This window comes from Dipodomys merriami, unplaced genomic scaffold (assembly GCF_024711535.1).
Source record: "Dipodomys merriami isolate MVZ:Mamm:240054 unplaced genomic scaffold, mDipMer1.0.p SCAF_2, whole genome shotgun sequence".
Classification (NCBI taxonomy): domain Eukaryota; kingdom Metazoa; phylum Chordata; class Mammalia; order Rodentia; family Heteromyidae; genus Dipodomys; species Dipodomys merriami.
The window spans coordinates 47533606-47550515 of NW_027203381.1; positions in this window are offsets into that span (position 1 = coordinate 47533606).

Consider the following 16910-nt stretch of genomic DNA (forward strand, 5'->3'; position numbering starts at 1 on the left):
TTTCTCTTTTGTATTTTTGTCGGTTGTGGGGCTTGAACTCTGGGCCTGGGCGCTGTCCCTCAGCTCTTCAGCTCGAGGCTAGCACTCTACCACTTGAGCCACAGAGCTACTTCCAGTTTTCTGGTGGTTAATTGGAGATAAGAGGCTCACGGACTTTCCTGCCTGGGCTGACTGTGAACCCCAATCCTCAGATCTCAGCTTCCTAAGTAGCTAGGATTACAGGCGTGAGCCACTGGCACCCAGCTAGGGAAAGGTGATTCTAAACCCGTCTGCTGTTGCTCTTTTGAGGGTTCCTTCTATGTTTACTTCTATACTGTTTCCTGATGGAGGCAAATATTCTATAATATTACACACTCATCCTCTGAGAGTTTCTTTTCGCCACTTTTAGCTCCAGACCTTCCATTAGGAAGGAAGGGAATTTAGAGTGACACAATTTGTAAATCTGGCATTGATATAATAGTAAAGACATTATGTAAATGGTGAGAAGACATTACTAAGAAATAGCATTTGTTGGCTAACAGTATTCTTTCATTAAAAGGATCTAAACTATGCTTAAGAGACAATATAGGATATTGGAAAGTCAGAAGGCAAAAGCAAAGTAAATTGTGTCTCTAAAATGCATTAGTTCTGTGTGTGTGTGTGTGTGTGTGTGTGTGTGTGTGTGTGTGTGTGTGTGTGTGTGTGTGTGTGTGTGTGTGTGCTGGCCCTGGCCTGAGCGCTATCCCTGTGCTTCTTTTGTTCAAGGCTAAAGCTCTACCACTTGAGCCACAGCTCCACGTCTGGCTTTTTGGTAGTTTATTGTAAATAAGAGCTTCACAAACTTTTCTGCCCAGGAAAGCTTCAAATGTGGATCCTCAGATCTCAGCCTCATGAGTAGCTAGGATTATAGGCACGAGCCACCAGTCCTAGCTGTTTTTGCTATTTTTTTTCTTTAGACACATCAGTTGCTTTCTCTGAACCTCACCCCTTCCCTCTAAAATCTGAATAGCAGCATTACTTTCTATACATAGTGCCTACTAACTCTAGTGGCATAAAACAATAATAACTATTATGTCTTAAGTCTTAAAGTAGTACATTACATGCATTGTCTCACTTATTCTGCTTAAATGTCTAATTCCACCTGGCCAGGACTGCATCCAGGTGACTGGATCTGGGTAAGAAGCACATTGACCTGCCTTACTTTACCTCCTGTGCACTTAGGAGGGAATCTCTAGCACTGCCTGGTGATCTCACTACCTGTTGATCTAAACTGCATTTTCCTGTTGAGTAAAAGCCCAGCTATCCTCTCAGAGCCCAGTTATGTTTTCCCTCTGCTTATGATGTCTGTCCCTACCTTCTTTCTTCACTTTTAGATTCCTAGTCATCTTTCACAATACAAATCAAACATCTTCGCCCCTAGGAACATTTCTAATCTCAGGAACCACTTGTTCCTTTGTGCCATCAACACATCGTATAAAACAATAAGAAATTCAATTATAACTGTCCCATTGTTGCTATTGTTATATTTCCTATCACATAGGAATTCACATTTCTTCTTATTTTACTAGCAGTTCCCAAATCTGAAACTTGATAAATACTTATTAAGTATGACAATCAAGTTATTTGGTTATGGTGGTGTGTTTGCTGTTTTATAATAATTTATATTACATGCTAAACATATAACATAAACTATCTCCAAAAGCTATAAAAATCCCAAAGTAGCAGATAGTAGTGTAACCTACAAAGTATAAAGAGTTCTGAGTTACAAGGGATAAAAGCTGACTCAGGCAACTTTAAACAAACTCTACTGCAAAGAAATCAGAGTGGCTGGGAGAAGAGGGTTCATCAACTCCACAGGAACCTGAAGGGCAAGCTTATAAAACACAGGAACCAAGAGAATTACAGATGCTAGGCAACAAAATCCACAGCCAAGGTCACCCACCAAAAACAGGATGGCTGAAACAGACAGCAGTGGTGGGAGCTGCCTGACCTTCAAATGTTTCCCTAGCTCAAGGTTCAAAGACTGGGGAAACAGTAACAGATTGGCTGAGCTTACATTGAGAGCCAAGGGTGGGGGTAGAAGGAACAGGGACCTCTTCTCTTTCATAGGAAGATCATAGGCTGAGAAAGAGGGAAGGAGGCTTTTACAGCATCTGGAGCTCTCTCTAAGGGTAGAGAGCCAACAGGAGGAGGGTGACCTTGGACAAAAGCAAATAGCATAGCTCTCTTCTTCCCCTTCTTCTTCTCCTTCTTCTTCTCCTTCTTCTTCTCCTTCTTCTTCTCCTTCTTCTTCTCCTTCTTCTTCTTCTCCTTCTTCTCCTTCTTCTTCTCCTTCTTCTTCTTCTCCTTCTTCTTCTTCTCCTTCTTCTTCTCCTTCTCCTTCTCCTTCTCCTTCTCCTTCTTCTTCTCCTTCTTCTTCTTCTCCTTCTTCTTCTCCTTCTCCTTCTTCTTCTTCTTCTTCTTCTTCTTCTTCTTCTTCTTCTTCTTCTTCTTCTTCTTCTTCTTCTTCTTCTTCTTCTTCTTCTTCTTCTTCTTCTTCTTCTTCTTCTTCTTCTTCTTCTCCTTCTTCTTCTCCTTCTTCTTCTCCTTCTTCTTCTCCTTCTTCTTCTCCTTCTTCTTCTCCTTCTTCTTCTCCTTCTTCTTCTCCTTCTTCTTCTCCTTCTTCTTCTCCTTCTTCTTCTCCTTCTTCTTCTCCTTCTTCTTCTCCTTCTTCTTCTCCTTCTTCTTCTCCTTCTTCTTCTCCTTCTTCTTCTCCTTCTTCTTCTCCTTCTTCTTCTTCTTCTTCTTCTTCTTCTTCTTCTTCTTCTTCTTCTTCTTCTTCTTCTTCTTCTTCTTTGTTTTTTTAAATTTCTCTCTCTGTCTCTGTCTCTCCCTCTGTCTCTCCGTCTGTCTGTCTGTCTGTCTGTCTGTCTGTCTGTCTGTCTGTCTGTCTGTCTGTCTGTCTCTCTCTCTCTCTCTCTCTCTCTCTCTCTCTCTCTCTCTCTCTCTCTCTCTCTCTCTCTCTCTCTCTCTCTCTCTCATAGGAATTGAATCCAGGACCTTATGTGTGCTATGCAGGACCTCTACCACTTGAGCTATACTCCTACCTAGCCCTAGGGGTTATCTTTTACAGGCCATCAGGATGAGCTTTGTGAGCCAGTGTAATTCTTATCAGTCACTGGAACACAAGAATATGGTCAGTCTTCTCTATCTGCTGTTCTCAGTTCAGCCAAGTCCAAGCACCATGGATGGAAAAATGTCACCTAGTTGCTGACATACACTGTGTAGTTAGGCAGATCATGATTGCACCCATACTGAATATGTGCAGATTTTTTTTCTTGTCATAATTCCCTAAATGCAGTATGACAATCATGTATGTGGCATTTATACTGTATTAAGCACTATATGTCAGAGATGACTTAAAGAATATGTGGAATTGTGTGGAACTTTTGTGGTCATTCATATGTCACTTGATCATCTTGGATGTTGGTACTCATTGGGGATGACATTGGGTGCCAGAACCAATCCCCCAAGAGATGACTGTAGTATGGAAAGACAGAACAAAATATAAAAGGTGTGGAGAATAGCTGAAACAAATACATACAGACATTATTGGAGGTGTTTATATAGGGTTCAGATTGCCTTGTCTCAAATCTAAGAGTTCTCAGTTCTTGGTCAGCCAGACTCTTCCTAGGGCTGCTGGGCCCTCCATCAGGCCTCTTCCTGATAGCTGTGGCTTTCCTTCCCTCCTTGCAACTCTGAGCTTGGATGAAGTGCCACCCACTTATCCTGTGACATCAGTCATCTCAATTACTAACTGGAATTGTTTGGGACAGCTAATAAAACCTAGAAGTGGAGGGAAGCACAGTTTCTTACCCATGGGATGAATTTTAACCTATGAGGAGGAGAGGATAGGGAAGTTAAACTAAGAATTTCCTTCTGGGGCTGGGAATGTGGCTTAGTGCCTAACGTGCATGAAGCCCAGGGTTTGATTCCTCAGTACCACATAAACTAAAAAGGCACAAGTGGCACTGTGGTTCATGTGGTAGAATGCTAGCCTTGAGCAAAAGAAGTTCAGGGACAGTGTCCAGGCTCTGAGATTAAGCCCCAGGACCAGGAAAAATAAAATCCCTATGAAGCTCACTCCTTCAACACCCAGTTTCCCCTGGCAGCCTGCCCGGAGAAATGCAGAATAAGGACCTGTCTGCCCAGCCCTCTGTGTGAGTATTGCAGTGCTCATCACAAAGCAAAATGCTTTCTAACTCTGCATCCTTTACCTCTTGTGTTCTTCCTTGCCATGGATTTGTAGTTCTAAGAAAGCAGCAGCAATTGAATCTTTGCCTTAGGATCTCTTTGAGGAGATGCTAGAGACTAGGGGGAAAAAAAACCCTCCTGTATGGAGTGAGGAATAAGAATGGAGAAATAACAGATTTTGATACCATGCTGTTGCTTTCACTGTGTAAGAAAAGGAATTTGAATGTGAATAAGAGGTGATATGAAATCATTATACACTGTTAAGCAAAATCACAAGAGCAAAAACAATTTGGGAATGTCTCACTTAAAACACTGAACAGACAGAGGGAGATCCAAAGGAAGCTCGAGTAGGCTACTGTCACAGTAATAGAGGCTGTGAGAGGGCTCAAGAGGTCATTAGATGGCAACAGGAATGGCAAAAGGGAAAAGAATGAAATCTTTCCTTACTCACTAATAGGATTCAGATGATAAAGGAAATTGGGGATTTAAATTTTTTCTTGCTGAAAATGAAAAAAATTAGGAAGGTGAGCCAACGGGAGAGAAAATAATGAGCACAGCTTGATTGTTATGATTTAGATGTTCCCAGATAGTCGGATGGCCATGTTAGAACAACAGCTGGAAATTCAACACAGATGGTGATTGAGGCTGGAGATGGAGAGTTCCTTCTGTGCATGCTCAGGGCTGCTGTTGTTCTCCATGGGAGACTGCCCCAGTGTGGGGAACATGCCTGTAGCAGGCATGGTCATGCATGAATATAATCCCAGCACACTTGGCAGCAGAAACAGAAGTTTTTCAGTTCTAGGCCAGGTTGGGCTACGGAGCGAGATAGTTTCTCAAAACACACACACACACACAGCATCAGTTAGTGTCTTTGTCTATTTTATTGCTATAACAGAAAACCTGAGATGAGGTCATTTATAAAGAGAAACTTTCTTTTGACTTACAATTCTGGTGTTGGGAAGTCCAGGAACTTGGTGTCTACCCATGTCAGAGGAGGAAGAACAAAGGGCTGTGGGCACAGAAAACAGCATGCAACTAGAGCCCTCATTTCACAACAATTCATTCTTTCAAGAATTTGCCATGTGCTGGTGGCTTATATCTGTAATCCTAGCTTCTCAGGAAGCTGAAGATATCAGTTCAAACCTATCCTGTGAGACTCTTATCTCCAATTAGCTAGCAAAAAGCCAGAAGCAGAGATGTGGCTCAAGTGGCAGAGTGTTAGCCTTGATCACAAAAGCCAAACAAAAGTACAAGTACTCACACACACACATACACTGAACCCACTTCCATGAAAATGGTATTCATTCTCCTTAATGATCTGATCACCTCTAGGTGCTACCCTTCCTACCTACCACAATGAGAAATGAATTCCTCTGTGAGTTTCTGAAGGGATAAACCACAGCACATAATTGTTAGTTTTTGCTGTGTCACAAACCATCCCCAAGCTTGCAGACTAGAGTAGCCCCAAGCTTGCAGACTAGAGTAGCCATCATTATTTTCCCCCAGCTGATTCTGTGAGTTGGTGATTGCTTTTCTGCTGCCTTCTGGACTCACTCTTGGATCTGCAGGCAGCTCCAAGTTCAGGAGCTAGATGATTCAGGATGAGCCACAGCTGGGATACACAGAGCTGAAACACAGCAGCTCACCCTAGCCAAAGGAAGGTAGAAAGCAGTTGTGGACAGAACTAGAACTAAGCTATTAAGCATTTGTAATGTGCCTGATGCTACCCTGAGGGTTTGGGAGCATTATCTTATGGAATCCTCATGGAAATCCAGTGCTAATAAGTATTATTCTTCAACAAAGAAACAGGTATAAGATTTCTAAGTGACTTAATGAAGGTGAAATCAGGCAGAGTTGTGTATGGTTTAGAATTTGGAGCCTAGTCTTGATTAAGTGATTTCAGTAAATATAAAGAAGGTAAAGAAGGCAGGAATTCTGAGTGTAATCTGCTGAAAGTCATAAGCCTGGATGTCAAAGTCATTAAGAATAGTGATGGATGATTAAGTATAAATTAATAAAAAAAATGCCAACCAAACCTAAAAGAATCACTACAATAGAGAGGGGAGAGATTATATAATACTATAAAACCGAAAACTTAAAGACAAACACCAGAGAGTGTATGGTCAGATGTTCTAGATTACAATACAAAAGCAAACAACCCCCAAAGCTCAGAGGCTTAAAACAAGAAAGATATCTTAGTTGACCATTGTAAGTTAACAATGGTCTATGTTCGCTATTGTCATTTGGAGATTTATGCTGAGTAAAGCTCTCTCTCTCTCCTTTCTCTTTCTCCCTGAATTTTAGACAGGGTCTCATCATATATTCTAGATATGAAGATATGAGCCTTCAAATCTACTGTCTCAACCTCCTGAGTGCTAGAATTACTGCTATGTGTCACTATGCTAGGCTTGGCTTTGGCTTTGGAGGTTTCTTTTTAACATACACTTCCATAATGGCTGAAGCATTAAAACAAGCAAGTCACATACTGACCTCAAAAGTTGACACTTGCATTAACCACATCAAGTTATCTGTTCAGGCCTAATCTCAAGAATACATAAGAATGAAATGTTATCCTTTGCTTGAAGAGAATGAGAAATATTGGGGAAATAGTGCCAGTGGAAACTATTGAGAAATTTTTCTAGACTCTGCTAGGATCCACTTGGGAGATACATAAGAACAAGAACTCACGCTTAGAAAGCCCAGGTAAGCATGGAGAGGAAGAAAGAGAGGGCCAGAGAGAAAGAGAGAGAGAGAGAGAGAGAGAGAGAGAGAGAGAGAGAGAGAGAGAGAGAGAGAGAGAGAGAGAGAGAGAGAGAGAGAGAGAGAGAGAGAGAGAGAGAGAGAGGGATGGGCAAAATCCAACACACGAGGGTCCAGGCATAGACAAGACAGCTCTCCAAAATGGATTGTGCAGCTAGAGCATGTTATAGATGGATGCAAAGGGGGAAGCCTTCTAATATGTGTTAGGTTAGGGAGGGTCTTTTTCTCCTGCTCCAAGCATTTTCCAAGTCTGGCCTGAGACAAAGGCCAGCCAATTCAAGATGTGGAAGGAGAACCTTTGTAGGAGCAAGAGAGGACCTACCAACAGCTGTCCAGAGCTCAGATGGAGATCATTTTAAAAGTACATGGTCTTGGGCATGAGGCTTTATACCTATCATGCTAGGTACTCAAAAGGCTGAGATCTAAGGATCATGGCTCAAAGGCAGCCTGGTCAGGAAAGTCATGGGACTCCTATCCCCAAATAACCTGCAAAAATGCAGAAGTAGAAATGTAGCTCAAGTGATAGAGCACCAGCCTTGGGCAAAAAAAGGTAAGAGAGTGCCCAGGCCCTGAGTTCAAGCCCCAGAGCTCTCTCTCTCTCTCTCTCTCTCTCTCTCTCTCTCTCTCTCTCTCTCTCTCTCTCTCTCTCTCTCTCTCTCTCTCTCACACACACACACACACACACACACACACACACACAGCATGTTTCAGGTGTTCATAGGTATCTAAGCTGGCCTCCTCATTGGAATTCTGCAGTAGGTTTAACTTTTATGTTTCCCAGTAGCCAAAGGTAAACTGGAAAATACTAAAGACTGCATAGTTTTCATTTCTAAAGTAAAGAAATCATGTGTCTGCAGAGATAAACATTTATGTGTAAATAAATTAAAAAATGAATTATTTGAATTACCAGCATCATAGGCAATAATATTATTGACAACATTCCAGGACAAGCACTGTTCAATCAGATTCTCATAGGCACTTTCTTTGGAGCCTAGGGCAAAGTTTTTTGTGTTTATTAGTTAAGGAGGGCTTTCCTGGAGGGAAGAGCCTGAGATAATGAAGCCAGGCTTGTTTGTTTTCTGATTACCTACATTCCTAAGGTATTTAGGGTCTATGGAATCTTGAAGAATGCATTGGTCATTGTTCTGTTAGATTATCTTTTTTTTGGGGGGGGGGGGTCCAGTTGTGGGGCCTGAACTCTGGGCCTGAGCGCTGTCCCTCAGCTCTTCAGCTCAAGGCTAGCGCTCTACCACTTGAGCCACAGTGCCACTTCTGGCTTTTTTTTCTTTTTGCTTATATGGTGCTGAGGAATAGAATCCAATGCCTCAGGCATGCAAGGCAAGCACTCTACCACTGAGCCACCTTTCCAGCCCTAGATTATCTTTCTTAAATGGCAGATATTTTGAGCTAAGTCTATAGCAGATCTCATTTTATTTAATCCTATATTCTTTTAAAAATACCCATAATGCATCATGAGCAGCAGGAGAGAAGTTATGCATAGCTCTCTAACTCACTCATAAAAAGCGATGGTGCAGAAATCTAGATAGAAATGGGGACCAGCATAGGCCCATGTTAATGAAAACCAATAGTTTAAGGCAGGCTTCTTAAATTTCATCTTAGACATTAGGAAAGGAAGCAAAACATATGGAGTGGGGGGAAAATAAACATTTGAAGAGCAAAGCAGCATATGTCTTTCCTCTCTGAGAGTTGGGCCAAAAATGTCCTCCTTTCAAAGCCAGAAGGGCAAGCTACACAGCCAAGGATCGAAATTAAAATAACCCAGATGGAGAGAAGAGAAGGGGAAGCTTAAGGAAGGTCACAGGCCACATGTGCCAGTAACAATGTCACAACTTAATCTGCTCTGGCTTAGGTTAGAGCCCATTGTACAAAAAGACTTGCTTAATATGTGACTTGGAACTGAAGAGCTGTTTTTCATTAACATTCCACTCTGGGTTATCAGGAATGGTTCAATAGGCAATTACTATTCATGGAAAGTTGGATTTTAATTATGAGATGGTTGTATATGATTAATTTTAATGAGGGCATTTGTATTCTCCACAGTCTGTATAAAGATGACCATGGGTAGAAGTTATAACCCGCCTTCCCTTTAACCAACAAACATTTAAGATAGAGTGTACTTGAGGAACAATGGAGTTCTTCTCTTCCAGAGCCAGTGACTCTGAACAACCTGAAGTTGGTCATGGTAATTCCAGTCTGTTGGCCAGGGATTGGTTTAGATACAAATCCTGATCTAGTTCTTTTTCTACTCAGCATTGTTGAGGAATGTCTTACATCTAAGAAAATCCAGCAATTTTAAGTGTATGACTTGGTAAGATTGACATATGTTAATGATATAACCACTCCCACATTCAGTATAAAAAACATTTTCTTCACTCCACAAAATGATTTTTAATGCACATCTTCTGGAAAACACTGTCCTGCTTTATGTCAGGTGGTCTTCTATGTCTGTGAGTTCAAGCAACGATGAATGGCAAATATTCAGGAAATAATTATGTCTATGTGGAGCATTTATAGATTTGTGTTTCCTGATTATTTCCCAAACTCAGACTGTAACAATTGATTACATAGCATGTATATTGTGTAAGGGGAGTATTTAAACAATACAGTAGGATGTTTGCAGGCTACATGCAAATGTTATCTATTTTATGTAAGGGACTTAAATATTTCCATAGTTTGGCACCTGGATAGGCAACCACAGAGGGAGCAATCTACTTCTATTTTATCTATAGGTAATCATAAGGAGTGTGTGTGTGTGTGTGTGTGTGTGTGTGTGTGTGTGTGTGTGTGTGTGTGTGTGTGTGTGTGTGTGTGTGTGTGTGTGTGTGTGTGTGTGCCTGCCAGTACTGGGGTTTGAACTCAGGGTCTTGGAGCTGTCCCTTAGTTTTTTGTTGTTTTTTGGGGGGTCCGGTCATGGGGCCTGAACTCTGGGCCTGGGCGCTGTCCCTCAGCTCTTCAGCTCAAGGCTAGCATTCTACCACTTGAGCCACAGCGCCATTTCTGGTTTTTTGACGGTCAATTGGAGATAAGAGTCTTTCAGGCTTTCATACCTAGGCTGGCTTTAATCTCAATCCTCAGATCTCAGTCTCCTAAGTAGGTAGAGATTACAGGGGTGAGCCATCAGCACTTTGCATGGATTTCTTTTTAGTCTTTTGATGTTTTATATTCCCTAGAAACCTTAGCCTTCTTGGAGAAATACCATTTTGTCATGTTGTACTATTCGTTTCATATACTACTAGATTAAATTTGCTGACATTTTGTTACAAAGTTTTGTATTTATATTCTGAGGGCCATCAGTTGGTAGATTATGATATATTTTTATGGTTGTGATTTTAGGGTTTTGCTAGCATCAAAGAATGAACTATATTTCTTCTATTGTCTGGAAGTCTGTGTAGCAAAGATGGCATTTCTCTTGGTGATATTTGGTATAACTCACCAGTAAATTTGAGTGAGTATGAGGTTCCTCTGTGAGAAGAGAAGATTTCAAACATTAAATAAATCATGTTGCTAATAAAGAGTTGTGGAGGTTGTCCATTACTATTTATAGTTAGGCCTTGAAGGAATTTGTTCTGTCCTTTGATGCTGTGACTTTTTCTCATGAAATTGCTCTGCGGTGATTTTCTTATTGTCATGTTCACGTTGTAGTCTTTAGGAATATTGTATCTCATTCATGGTATTGATAGTTTTTCTGTCACTTTTTTTGGGGGAGGGCAGTGGTGAGATTCAAATCTGCCTAGAGTTTTTTCCAGTTCATTGTTCTTTTCAAAAGAAACAGCTGTCAGTTTCCATTATTTTTCTATTGTTATACTGCTTTCTCTAACACTGTTATCTGCTCAGGATTATTCTCCTCCTTTTGTCTCTTGGTTTAATTTATTCGTTATCTGAGAAGTTACATTTTAAATTCAAGAATATTCTTTTCTGACATAAGCTTTTAGCTGTAAATTTCCACCTAAACATTACCATAGTGGTAACTCACATTATTGTGATTTGTTTTGATTTTGTTTCTGTCCTTGAGCTATCCAAATATTGGGTTACTTTTCAGATTTCTGATCTTGATTTCAGACTTAATTCGGTGGACTCAGAGAAGATACTTGGTGCTAGTACTGGGGCTCGAACTTAAGATATCTTGTTCTCACTTTGCTCTAGCACTTGAGCTATAGCACCACTTCCTCAGAGAGTGTAATTTATATGACTTCAATTCTTTTAAAGCTGGTGGATTTTGGTGAATGCTATGTGTACTCCTGAAGAGTGTATTTTCCTACTGAGTATAGATTCTATCAATTGCCAATTGGATTGAATTGGTTGACAGTGTCAGTCATAGTTTACTAGCCTTTGTTCCACAAGTTATTGAGAAGGAAGTACTGATACATTAAACTGTAATAGTGAATGTAACAATATTTCCATTCACTTGATAAATGTTTCCTTTATCCATGTCGACTGTCTGTATTAAGAAGGCAGGCACATTCCCAAGGGACTGCTATGGCCCTCTAATAAAGTGTTCCACCTTATCCCTGTTTGAATTCTTTTTTGTGCCAGTCCAGGCTTGAACTCTGGACCAGAGCTTTGTCCCTGAGCTTCTTTTGTTCAAGGTTAGTGCTCTACCACTTTAGCCACAGCTCCACTTCCAGCTTTTTGTGGTAGTTTAGTAAAGACTTTCTGCTCCAGCTGGCTTTGAACTGTAATCCTTGGCTCTTAGCCTTCCAAATAGCTAGGGTTACAGGAGTGAGCCACTAGTGCTTGGTTCACTGGAATTTCTTGCTCTGAGATGTATATTGTATATTGTCTAATAGGAACATAAATGCTACTGTTCCTCATTTAATTAGGTTTCCATGTAAGTAACTTATTCTAAACTTTATCCTGGCCATATGTGAATGCTTAAAGTAAGTTTTCCAATAACTGTACACAATCAGAGCTAATTTTATATTCAATCTAACAACTTACACCTTTTATTTGAAGTATTTGATAATTTACAAATAATGTAGCTATTAATCTAGATGAGTTTAAATCTGCCACCTGCCTACATATTTTCTATTTGCTCAAACTGTTCTTTTGTTCATTTTCTTCTCTTTCTATGGCATCTCTTAGATTGGAAATATTTGATTATCCCATTTTATCTCTAATACTGGTTTATGAGCACAGCTTCTTCACTTCTTTGCACTTATTATTGCTATAAATTTAAAATATCAAAGCTTAATTTTTGTACTGTTATCCAACATTTTCTTTCTATACATATCATAAATTTCAAACACACAATCACTATTTTGCTTTAAGCAGACACATAACTTTTAAGTACAATTTAAAGAGAAAAAAATCCTTTCATTTTATTCAGAAATTTGCAACATATGGTCTTGTATTTTCTGTTGTACAAACAAACCTAAGTTCTCAACGTATTTTATTTTCTTTTGTTTGGAGAATTGCTTTTTCTTCTTTTGGTTTGTTTTTTTTAATGGGGGGTCCGGTCGTGGGGCCTGAACTCTGGGTCTGGGCACTGTCCCTCAGCTCTTCAGCTCAAGGCTAGTGCTCTATCACTTGAGCCACAGAACCACTTCTGGCTTTTTTCTTTTTGCTTATATGGTGCTGAGGAGTCGAACCCAGGGCCTCATGCATGCACGGCAAGTGCTCTATCACTGAGCCACCTTCCCACCCCCGAGAATTGCTTTTTTTTATAGGCATATATTAAATTGTACATCATGACATTTCCATGAATGCGTATAGAAATTTGATCTTCTTTACCCCTTCTAACATACTTTTTACCCCTCTCTTCCCTCATTTTTCTTCCCTTCCCCTGTCACCTCCCTAGTATTCTCAACTTTTCTTTCATAACCTTGATTTTTTTTTTGTCTTATTTTGTTTTCCCCTAGTTTCTACAAATAAGCAAAAACATGTGGTGTCTGCAGGACTGGCTTATCTCATTTAACATGATGATTTTGCTTGAAGAATTTCTTTTACCACATCCTGCTGCTGGTAAATTTTCTCGGCTTGTATTTTCTGGAGAATTTCTTTCATTTTCATTGGCCAAAGATGATTTTCTTGGGAACAGAATTCTAGGTTGACAGCTGTTCTATTTCAGTACTTTAACGATGTTCTCTATTGTCTTCTGGCTTAAGTATTTTCAATGAAGATTCTGCTATAATTCTTATCTTTGTTCCTCAGCATGTTTACAGTTTTATCTTTATTGTTAGTTTAGATCAGTTTGACTATAAAACACTTTGATGTATTTTTCTTCTGTGTGTAAATTTATGTTGTGAGGGCTTTTTAAGATTCTTAGATTTATACATAGTTTTTATATAGTTGTAAAATATGGGGCCATTGTTTCTATAATTATTTATATATACTCCAGATATTTGTCATTGGTAAGGGCTCAGATGATATGCATATTACATAGCATGAGACTACCTTATACATGAATGATAATCTGTTCATGGCATTGTCTTTTTTCTTTCTTTTTACTTTTGCATAGTTTCTATTGCCTTGTCTGTAAGCTTGTTAAACTTTTCCTCAATATTATCTAATCTGAAAATCCCAAGTATATTATTATCCTTGAGTATTTTTATGTGATATATTTCTCTTTTATCTTACTTAACCCCCACTTTTTGGAGTACGTCAGTCATTTTTATATATCCTAGCTGCTTTGTCATTATGTGATGTTTCTATTGATTAACTTTGTAAGTTATATTTTCCATTCTCTATACATGTCTGCAGTTTTTAACAGATTTATTGCTCATTTTACATTTCCTTGGTTCTGTGCTGGATTTTGTTCTTTTCCTTCAAATAGCTTTGTGGTTTTGTTCAAACTTTGAATCAGTTTGACCTTATGCAAATTTGCTTTAAACTTTTGAATGGTAGTTCCTGAACAGCCTTTAGTTTGAAGTTCACTTATTACCAGTACTAAGAGGCCATGATCTCATTTCCTTAGCTTTAGAAAAGGAGGAGACAGGTCTGGTGGACTATATCTCAGCTTTTAGGTGATATTGTGTGAGAATATGATGCTAGACTTGTGTAGCTGCCCTGTGGACAAAGGGCAGGAGCTGACACACTGAACATGGAAAATAGCAACAGCCAAACATCTGTGCCCTTCAGTACATTGCTGGGTTGGTAAATGAATTAACCTGGAGTCAAATATTTTAGACTGTTATGTAAGATCCATTTTAAGAAGTTGTTTAAATAAAGCAAATTTTCTTCTATTTTCTATTTTTAGCCAAAATTAAACTAACTGGATTTTTGTCATATTTAGGGGGTACTTTTAGGTTGTTTGGTCATTTGGGGGGATGTTTTATTCATTTGTTTGTTTGTTTAGAGCCTGTACTGGGCTTGAACTCTGGGCCTCTGTCACTTAAGGTCGGAGCTCTGTCACGTTAGCCACACCTTCACTTTGCTTATTAATAGGATATAACAGTCTCACAGTTTGTTTTCTCAGGCTAGTTTTGAACAAAGACCCTCAGACTTTAGCCTTCTTGGTAGCTAAGATCACAGGCCTGAGCCCTTTTCAAGTGAGCCTCTGTGCTGAGGATGACAGGAGATTCAAGAATAAGTATTCTGGGCTGGGAAGGTGGCTCAGTGGTAGAGTGCTTGTCTTGCATGCCTGAGACCCTGGGTTCGATTCCTCAGCACCACACAAGCAAAAAGAAAAAAGCCGGAAGTAGCGCTGTGGCTCAAGTGGTAGAGCGCTGGTCTTGAGCTGAAGAGCTGAGGGACAGCGCCCAGGGCCAGAGTTCAGGCCCCAAGACCGCCCCCCCCTCAAAAAAAGAATAAGTATTCCATGGTTCCAGTGATTAATGCACTTAAAGACAAAGAATAAGGTTAGCAAACTACTAACTGTACTCTAGAAATAACAGCAAACACTGCATAAAGGATGAAACAATGAACAATGATTGATAAATGACTACACGAATCTAGTTGAGTCTTTAGGAATGTCTCATTTAATGTCACATTAGCTGACATTAAGTGAGCTGGCACTTCATGTACCCCCCTACTGTGTTATCTGGAACATTCTATTTAAAAATGTGCCATTGAAATGACTTCCCCAATACTAAGTTTAGTAAACTAATAAGGTATTTCCACTTCAGACTTTGATATGATAATTGAATAAATATCTATACAGATAAAGGAAGACATAGATACATAGTTTTATAGGCTTATAAAGTCAGACATAAAGGTATTTCATTCTAATATTATGATCTATTTTTGTTTTAATTAATAGAAAAACATTCTAAAGGGATTTTTACTTTTTGGAAGCAAATACCAAAAGGTGTTTGTTTCATAAGTGACTGTTGTTATTTTATTGTTTTCTAAATTAGGTTATGGACAAGAATATAATAAATTCATTTTCAGAAACATTGTGATCCTTTTTTCTCGAAAGGAAAGAATCTGCTTGAAGAAAATATGAGAGTTAGTTTTTGCCTTTCCGAAGACTCTCCCCCTAACAATGCTCCTTCTTCTCCCATTATATGTCCAACCGGTTGAAGCATGTCTACAGGTGGGCTTAGATATGATGAAAAGTGTAACAGGAAAATCACCAGAGTTATGAGGTCAGTGGAACTATTTCCCAACACCCGAGGACAAGAACACGAGCTCTTACCACAGCATGAAATTCAGGAAGAGTTGAGATGAGATTCAGTTAGCCTTGGTGAGGGGCAAAGGTGGGAAGGGGTTTGCAGTGAGACCAACCCAGCCCACGTAAATACATGGCCACAAAAAGTCCATTCAAACCCTGACAAGTGAAATGCAAAGGGAAGAACAATCTTCCTTCTTGAATTTTTAGGGGAAGAAGACAAAGCATTCAAGAACATCTCTAAATATATTCAAACCCTCTTATGTGAGCTACAAATTGGAATAGAAACTTAGAAGAAAAATTTATCTTTGAAAAATGAGCATGCAAGGGGTGGTCTTGTTTGTAGGGTTTCAGGTCCAGATAACAAAGACTTCTGACTTGGTTACTGACTGCCCCTTTTCCTCCACCTCCATTCCATTCCCACAATGCTTCACTCTCATTTTGGAATAACAATGGTGCCTGACCAGCTGGACATAGTTCAAGTGCATGCATAGGCATGTCAACAAAAACTCCACGATATCCTTTGAAGTCTTATCTGCAAAGTGTTTCATAATTGTTTTCTTACTTATGTCCATCTGGGATTAGTGGCCCTGTTTTATAGACAAGACCCCTGAGGTTCTGCAGAATCTCTGTGGCGTCCTCATAACCTGTCCTCTCCAGAGAGCAAGGACATTTACACCAGCATTTTATTGCTGTGCCATAAATGATCACAGATCTAGCAACCTGAACAATATTCATGTATTAATTCATTGTTCTGTAGACCTTAAGTATGAAGGGGTTCACTTGAGTTCTCTATGTAAGGTCTCAAAGGCTGAAAGTGGGGTATCAGTCAGGCTGACTCTTACCAGGACCTGGAGGTAATGTGCTTTCAGGCTTGTTTAGCTCCTTGGCAGACTCTGGTGCCAGGCTGGATGTTGGCTTTCAGAAGCTACTCTTCCGGTCCCCTTCAGAAGGGTGGATATGACCTAACTTCAGACCAGCCACAGGGTGCCTTTCTAATGCTTTACATCTTCTAATTTCCCCTTTGGTGCAGCCTCAGAGAGTTTTGTGTGTTTAAAGAGTTTGTGTGATGATAATGATAATGGTGATGAGGATGATGATATTTTGTTTGACTTTTCTGAGACAAGGTAACAACATGTAGCCCAGGCGGTCCTGGAACTCAGTCTATAACCCAAGCTGGCCTTGAACTCAAGATCTTCTAGCTTTAGCTTTCCAGTTGATGGGATTATGTGTGTGAACCACCTTGCCTATTAGACTTGTGTGATTAAATTAAGCCCACCTAGATAATTTCTCTTTAGCTGTATAACTCTGCCTAATCAAGGATGATATTTTATCTTATATTTTTTCTTTAGCCACAGGATTGAAGATT